Genomic DNA, 9,892 nt, shown 5'->3' on the forward strand with positions numbered 1-9,892 from the left:
AAAGAGATAGGAAAACTAACAATTTATACCATATTTATTCAATTATTTCTTTCACCATATTTTTTATGCTGATTAATAATGACAACATTATAACATATCAATTGTAATGGAAGTTACAAAGATCATACTTTTGGGTATGACAATTGAACAGACATAACCGATCTTTGTTTATACTCCATTTAAGATCTTTGCAAAAAGAATGATCTCTAATTTCATCATAAACATCAAACCAATGTAATTTACCATCCCACGTTAAGCCACAGAAATACAAACTTGTTCTCCAATATCCAGGCTTAAATTGAAACTTATATTCTTCTTTGTAATTGAGTTTCTGAACACCAAGATCATCGTTTTTATCTTTGCAATGAAGTGTGAGAAGTGTACCATTTGCCAAATCATTCCTTATGTAAATATGCCTGTATTTGAACCATCCCCACATCTGGCTTACAGCCACAAGAGGAGAAAGTAAAAGAAGAGAGAAGAATAATAAATGGATGCTTGATATAACCATGGTCATTTTTCAAAGTTGAAAAAATTGAATAAGCATTGACAACTTAGCTAATATTTGTATCTCAAATGATTGTATTATAATCCTATACAATGCATATAAATATAAGTTTTGATAATGAAGGTCACTTGGAAATTTCCCAAAACATTAATTGGCTTTCCATCCAAATTTCTTGTGGGAAATAATGATAATTGCATAAAAGATAATTCCCAAATATAATGCATAAATATCAGTCCTCATATTGGTATGAGACTGGTTCACTAGCATGTACAATATATAATATTTAAAACATTGATTATTTTATTATTAGAAACTAAATTAGTCGATGAATCGACTTTGTAAGGATCTTTTAGACTCTTAATATGTCGATTACTACTCATGTTTTAATAGTTTTTGATTTTTTAATGAAAATAATACATATAGGTGGTATATAATATCACGAGGATGTAATTTTTTATAAGAATATAGATATTAAACTTTTGTTTTATAAAGTCATGGTTGCCATTTTGAAACCATAAAAGAAAATAATTATATAAAATGGAAAAAAAATTATTTTTTATGTAGCGTATCAGTATGGGTATTGGTTAACTATCATGTATAGTATGATATTTATAACATTGGTCATTTTATTAGTTGAAATTAAATTAATCTATGAATGAATATTGTAAGGGTTTTTTACACTCTCAACATATCATTTACTATGTATATTCTAATAATATTTCATTATTCAATGAAAGTAATGTACATAAGTGATATATAATATCAGGAGGATGTAATTTTTATAATAATTTATGTGTTAAACTTTTTTTTTATTAGACCTTGTATACTCATGGTTGACATTTTGGAACTAGAGAAGAAAATAATTAAATATTGAAGACATATGAAATGATTTATTTTTAGATTCTTGACGAGTAGATTTGTAGTGTTGAATAAAATGATACGGTGAAATATGCATAAAATGCATGATATTGTAATGAATGAAATAAAATGTTTGAATGATCTATGTTTTTGAATGAATGCATGCTTAAATGAATAGATAAATTAGTAAATGGGTGTATGAATGGCATGTTTTTTTCCCTTTTAAATGTATGTATACATGAATGAATGCACAAGTCAGGAAATTATATTTTTCTTTTTTGAATGCATGAATAAATAAACATATGAATAATCTATTTTTTCTTTTTAAATGCATTTATACATGAATGAACGTGTACAAAAATGCATGAATAATGAATTTTATTTTTAAATGCATTTATGTATATGAATGAATGAGTCAATAAATACTTAAATTATATATTATTTTGAATGAATGAACAAGTGAATGAATATTTGAATTCTTGAATATATTTTCTTTACTTAATGTATGCTTGTATAAATTGTGCCATAATGCAAGTTGGATGTTGTTTAGGATAATGGATCCTATCTTGGACTGGTTTAGTCAACACTACAATATATAAGTGTCATGATGGATTAATATCTGTTGTATAATGATATATTATTCTACAAATCTCATCTCAAACTTCTATATATTATAAAAAAGTAACATATCATATATAAATCAATATATAATATTTTTTTATGTATATGGTAACATAATAAAGGGTTTATTTTTACTAATTAATAATTACTTCATTAACTTTAATTGCTTTATTCTCAAAGCTTTACTAATCTCATCTACCAAATATCCGCTAAGAGAATTAGCCCAACATACATGTGGATGTTCTCGGCTCGAACATGATTACCTCTAGTGCAAGGATATACCTCTTATATCATATAATTAAAGAATCATATTTTTATTATCTTTCCTTTCTTCTAGCACTCATTTTTTTATTCTTAAACCAAATATATAGTAAATCAAATTACAAATTTGTTAAAATAATTAATTTATTTCTTTTATAAAATTATAACTTTGTTACTCAAGTGAAAAAAACATATAGGGTTGACAATGGTAGTAGGGCGAGTGTGTGTAGTGCTATTATATTCTCATACCCATATCTTTTGCGAGTACTCGTAAGGGTAGCGACTATCTGCGGGTATCCAACAAGCTTTCAAATTTAATTATATAATTATATATTTTATAATTATAGTATATATGAAAATAATTATTAGATGTATAATAAGATATGTTCAATTATTAAAATTTGTTATTAAATAATAAAAATATACACGATATATAATGTAATACAAAATTATAATATATAAAATATTTAATTAAAAAATAAATTTTATAATTATGCAGGTATCTAGGGCAATTATCATGATATTTGTTCTTATATGTTGAGTATTTTGTCATCCCGAAAAGCAAATCAATACAATAATATGGTGTGACTCCTTTTAAAATTCCACTCTCCAAAACAACACAAACTCATTTCTTCTAGACCATTCCTTTTGTAAGCAAAGAGTGAAAGAACACCTCAACAATATATTATAAAAGGCTCATATAAAAGTTAGTTACAACGAAACAAATCTATAGGAAGGAAGAGCAAACTTGTTCCTACGAAATTCATAAGAAATAAAAAATGGAATATCATTCTAATAAAACTTGCCCCAAGGAAGCATGTGATTCATGCTTATTGTTCAATATATAGTTCAGGTTAATTTGGGGTAAAAATGGATTACCCATGTCTTTTGTGATGAAAATTACCTGTAGAAAATTGATCCTATCAAGGATATCACATACAAGAGGCCAAATTTAGACGTTTATGAATCTGTAGTTGGGCATATCCAACCGATTCCTAGTGTAATCCTCAACAAAAAATATAGGAATTGAATTCTAAATAGCATTTGTTTTAGAAACTATACCGAAAGAAGCCAATTTATCAGCACAAGAATTAGGTATACCCGCTATTAAAATTAGGTATGCCTCTACCTAGGACTTAATTGTGATACTAGTCTATAACAATCAAAGTCGACCCACAACCTTATTTATGAAGCAAATTCAACAAAGCAACAACTAGTAGAGTGGCATTGAATGTTTGGGATGATTGCATATTTATTAAAATTATTAGCATGTTCACATACACTTGTATATGCAATTCATATTCTTATTGTTTAGGATTACCAATACCACACAACACAACCTTTGTTACTTCCCTTTCGAACGTTGTTATTGTTTATACCAAGAAGCCAAGTATTCACTTTTATTTTTTATACAAACACACTTTCTCGTTTTTCTCTCATTGCTATGCTTTCTCTCTAGCTCATTTCTCATGCGCTTTAATTTCTCTTTATGTTTTAATATTATAAGTTGTTGAAAAACGAAATATTCTTATATCAAATATCATCTTTTTTATCAATGTGATCCAACTCTATTAAGAGAAAATAACAAGTGGGTCAATAACGTATGAGTTTTATACACTGTTATTGCATCATTTACCTTTCATATTTAATCATTATTAACTCTTAAAAAAAATTAATCAAAATGAATGGTGCATAATATAATAATCATGTGTAATTATCTTCATCTTCTTAATAACTGATGGAGGACATTTCAACCATTAAATAATTTCTAGATATAATATAAAGGATCAATTTTTGTTTTATTTAAAAAATTAAAGATAGACATGTTGCACTATTTAAAGGTAGACATATTTGACCATTTAAATGACATATAACAAATAGACTTTTAAATAATCTTAAAGGTTAGACTAAACTTTTAAACATGTTAAACATATACCTTAATTTCTTAAATATTAAATTCGTTAAGCCACATGTTATATACTAGGTGTTTGTTTAAGGGAAAGTCAAATCTAGACTCACTTATTTCCACATATAGTGGTAAGCGAGGGATGGTGGGACCTCAGTAACAAGCATGTTTGCATAAAAAGTGACTTAGTCATTCGTACTCTTACGACCAATGCAAAAGAGAATCAGTGGTCATAGACCAAATTTCCACGTAGAGAGATAGTAAATATAGTATTAATGACAATAGTCACTTCTCGACTTCAAGGAGACGAGTTGTAACCTCGCTATTAGTTTCCCAAAATAATTTAATAAACAAACATTTTAATTTTCTATATTTTTCCAACTTTGTAGAAATTATTTAAAGAAAACTAGTAGCATAAGAGATTGTTAGAACCACTACCCACTTGGTAGTAAGATATGATATAGGCCGTCCTCACTAATAAATTCTCAAAATAAATTTTTTAATTTAATTTTATAAACATTTATTTAATGGTTAAAAAATTATTTAAAAGAGAATTAATTGCATAATAGATTGTATTGGTGATGAACTGACTTCTTGCTTTGAGAGAATGTAGAGATAACACTACTTGTCGTAATCTTTTTCGACTAGAAATATAAAATAATATACAACACAAGTCCTAATGGGAATCACTATTAAATTCCCAAGATATTTTATTATATAGTAGAAATTATTATTTAATTATATCATTATTTTAATTCTCAAGCTTATAATTATTATTGTTTTTAATATTTTATTAAAAATATTAATAATTAAAAAGGAGATAAATGCTTAATTATTATTATTATACCAATAGAATATTTATTTAAAATTATAAGTTTATTTATTACTAAAAGAGAGAGAAAAATATTTATATAATTATTATTATAATATATTACTAATTATTACTATATAAGTCGGTGCCCACGTGGCATATTGTGATTGGGAGTTGCTATAGTTTCTTTTATTTTTAATTTTTTTCTATTCAACACTTAATTATTTACTTTTCTTCCTCCAAAATATCAATCATTTTATCAGTTCAAATTTTATACATTATAAAAAAAATACATCCTCATTATCAGTGACGGATCTAGGACCCGAGAGCAGGGTTTGCAAGAATGTTAAAAAATTTAAAAAATAAATATCATTATATATAAAAATATAAAAACATTAATATCAAAATTACAAATTTTAAATATAGTTAATCAAAATAAATTACACACGACGTATAAATTAATGTGAAGGTTGTTGAACAATTCTCGCTCAATATGAGTCACTAGACTGACGTTCACTTATGCATGACTCATTCAATTATGCAACCTAATTCACAATCTTTATAGCTAAATAAAAAATCTCTTTCTATGATTATTGTAACAACAACTAAAATCATTGCACACAAAATAGAATATAACAGAAACAAAGTATAATAAAAATAATAAATTACAAAGATTGAAAGAGAGAATAGAAACAATGAAACAAACAAAGTATAAAGGGAACGAGACAACTTAGAAGACAATGAATAAAAGTATTAAAATAAAAACAATGCTAAACATATACCGAAAACAACGAAATAGAAGTAATAAAACAAATAAATAATCAAATAGTTTTAATCGAAGGCAAATGAATAAAAACAATGAAATGGAAACAATATTTAGACAATGGAAAAACGAAAGTATAATAGTAACAATGAAATAGAAAAAAGTAAACTCTATATAGATCTTTTTTTTCTAGGTAGTTTTTTCCTACATAGATAATATTTTTTTTAAAATTGTTTATAAATTATAATATTAAGATTAAATATATATATAATTTTAAAAAATCAGGGTGTGCATTTGCCCACCTTCACAGTAATGTGGCACCGTCAGTGCTCATTATATCATGCAAAAAATATGTGTATTATTTTCATTGTAACATTATTATAAATAGTAGATAATATAATAAGATGCAAAAGACCCTTACAATGTTGATACACAAACTATTTGAATTTATCGTAATAAAATGATAAATGTTATAAAGAACGTACTAGTATGTTATAATTATATCATAAATGTAATTTAACCGGTAAAAATCATCCAAAACCGATCAAACAATATCGTTTCGGTGAAAAGAGGTTTGCACATGATTTTTTTCTCCTGAGAACTAGCGAGTTACCCGTGCGTTCGCACGGGGTAATATTTGTTTGTCGCATAGTTAAGAACATATATATTACATGTGCATTGTTTCTTTAAGTATAAGAAAAAACCTCAAAATTTCTTATGTTGGAGTAGATATATCCTTCAAAATTCAATGTCTTTCGTTGTTCAAAGTGACTAATTTTAAATATATAAGATATCACAATGTGAAAAAACTTGATTTTATGATATGCAAAATCAAAAATTGTAAATGAGTTTAAAAATTGATAACTTAATTAATAAGTTGAATGTTTGGCCCTCATTAACATTACACATAGCAATAGAATCAAAATTCTTGTATTATTTTTTATCATCTAATATTATTAAGTGTAAAAATATTTGCATCAACTTAGTGTCTGATTAAATTAGATTCTAAATAATTTTACCTAGAATTAAACTCAAAACATGCACCAACGAGCGTTGGTTCAAGTGGTACATGCTTGGTTCCCTTAGGTAAGAACCCGGGTTCGAGTCTTGTGGATGGAAAAAATGTTCGTTGGGAGAGTTAGCCCCACTTACCTGTGGATGTTCCCGGCTCGGACAGGATTGCCTCCAGTGCAAGGATACCTGTGAGAAACAAAAAAAAAAAAAAAAACTCAAAACATGCTCATTTATTTGATCAATAATTTCAATAGTTAATGCAATTATTGTCATTGTTTATAAAAACTTTTCATTTTTAGTGATCTTATAGATTTGGATAAGTACTTTAAACTATGATTATGCAAATTAATGTTATTATATTATTTGTGCGAGTGATTATGTACCATTACTAATAATTTATTATTATATTTTAAAATTGTATCATTGTCTTGATTATATATTTTCATCCATTCAATTTTACACAAGAATATTTTAATGATCTGCAAGGAATGATAGATAACACATAAAAAAATTAAATAATATTAATTGAGAATATTTTAAAATATATTTAAATGTATAATTACCACGTATCCCATTTACTATATTTAAAATATTTTTTCAAAGTTTCATAACAATTTTAATACATAATTTTAAAGTATAAACTAAATCATCATAATTAATACCAACAATTTGTTAATTATAGGAAAGGAAGCATTTGTGAACTATCAACTTTTCTTTTAATTAGTGAAACATGCAAAACAAAAAAGTAAATTAAAATAGTGATTCTTTAAATTAAAATGGATAAGTAAAATAAGATATGCATAGAGAAAATTAACCCGCAGGAATGTTTCAAGGGAGAACCAAACTAAAAATATATAGAAAAAAAGATAATACGAGGAGATAAATATATTAATAACAAAAATAAATAGACAAATTAATATAATATTGTAAGTGAATGTATATATAAATGGAGATTGAGTACATATCAAATGTTTTGAAAGTTTAGTCTTTCTTTAAGGAGTATAACTTTGCTTATGAGAAGATAAGGAAGAGAACTATTGGAAGAACAAATTTACAAAGTAATGAAATGATTCAGAAAACATCTACAAAAATAAGGAAATTAATGAAAAAATAAACAAAAAGATCAACAAAAAATGTATTTTAAACATCATATCTATAAAATAAGAATAGATCCGCAAAACAAATAAAAAATACACTTTAAAGAGGATGATTGAAGAGAAAGAAAAAATGACAATGAAGAGAAATAATAAAATGAAACCAGGGAAAAGAAGATTACTGGTAGAGAAAGAGAAAGTCATGGACATCAATAGCAATTCAAATGTAATTTAAAGTGTAGTCACAAAAAATGCAGTAATTATTTATTAAATTATAACTATAGTCAAGAAAAGACAAATATAGTGTGGAAATGTGCATATGATTACCATGAAACCATTTTAGGAGGGGCAAAATGTAGGAGGTGACATGTGGCAAATGATAAGATGTAGGAGTTTATTTTGTTATATAGTTAATGAATGGATGAATGACATTTCTAACTATTTGTAACATTACGAGTTATTAAATCATTTTAATAATTGACTTATATACTGTGAATAGTAATATTTATATTATTAAAATTATTATTTTTATTATAAAATATATAGCATTACTATGGGCTTAAATTATTATCACATGTTAAACTACTATAGTAATAGTATTCTACCGTATTATTAACATTCACTAAATACTTTCATTCACAAAAGGAAAGCAGTTATATTTAATTAAAAATCCTATTTTTAAACAGTTAACATATTTTTACTCGTTGGTAACTCAATATCTTTATATTCATTATATATAGGCTTATAATATCATTACTTGACACACAAATATTGACAAATTGGCTAAAGCTTATACATTTTTTTCTCATTTTGATGATGGTTGGATCAAGCAATCATTCCCTATTCTTCTATCTTCTTTTACTTATCGCTTCTCTTGCGGCCAAAAGTGAGGGTTGGTCACCGTTCGATATTCTCTCTACTTATACCGATCGACATGTTTACGTAAAGAATGATTTGGGAGATGGAATTCAACTTACCATTCAATGTAAATCCCCTGTCGATGTTCAGCATGTCAATTACGGACAAGAATATCATTTTCATTTTTCACCAAAAATATTTAGCCGTGTAAAGTACTCTTGTACGTTAACATGGGATGGCCAGAGACATATGTTAGACATTTTTGATTCGAATAGAGATGCTAGAATGGGTGGTCCTGTCAAATGGAGCATACAGAAAAATAAACCATGTAGGCTCAGTGTTTTAACCAAAAAGTATGATTATTGTAACGTCGGTTACTATTGATATGTTGTAATGTAATCATTACGGTGAATGAAATAAGTGAGAAAAATATATGTACCGACTGTAAACGAGTTTTATATATTGTCACTTCATCATCTACTATTTATGTTTAAATATTATAGGCTCTTTAGAAGATGTAATACAAATGAATAGTAGATGATATATTGATTTTGTATAAATCTTTACATCATGATACATATTTATTATACTCATGGATAATTTAATAAATTTGTTATAAAATATTAGTTGTAATCTTTATTAATCAGCATATTTGACTGATGTGAAATGATATTGAATTTGTTAGAGCAAAGGGTGATCATATAGATTAATTAAGGTTACTAGTATGTCTAAATGAAAGGCTTCTTTTCCAATCAAGTATATGAGAATGGTAACATCCTCTTCCTTTTTTTGGGTTCAAATCATGAATCAAGTATAAATCTTTTTTCCTAATGCTAAAGTGTGTAACGCCCCGAAAAATACTTCTAAAAAACATTGCGGAAAAATGGACAATTTTTTTTTTTGAAATGGTGATGTAAAATTGTTTCCTTTTAAACCTTCATTTTCCGGGACATCACTTTAAGTAACTCAAATGCGGAAAATCAACTTATCGTTATCAAATGATAACTTAACCTGATTCACAATTTCCTGAATAACCCAATGCATATAAACGGTTAAGTCATCTTTAGTTCATACAAACTAAGTCAACAAAGGCGGAAACTACATCGCCACTAACATATACAAAATCCAGAAAGAAAGGGTGAAAATATTAATCATCGCCAACAGACACTAAACAAAGACATGAACAAGCTGAAGCCGT

The sequence above is a fragment of the Lupinus angustifolius genome, chromosome LG16 (assembly GCF_001865875.1).
Source record: "Lupinus angustifolius cultivar Tanjil chromosome LG16, LupAngTanjil_v1.0, whole genome shotgun sequence".
Lineage (NCBI taxonomy): Eukaryota > Viridiplantae > Streptophyta > Magnoliopsida > Fabales > Fabaceae > Lupinus > Lupinus angustifolius.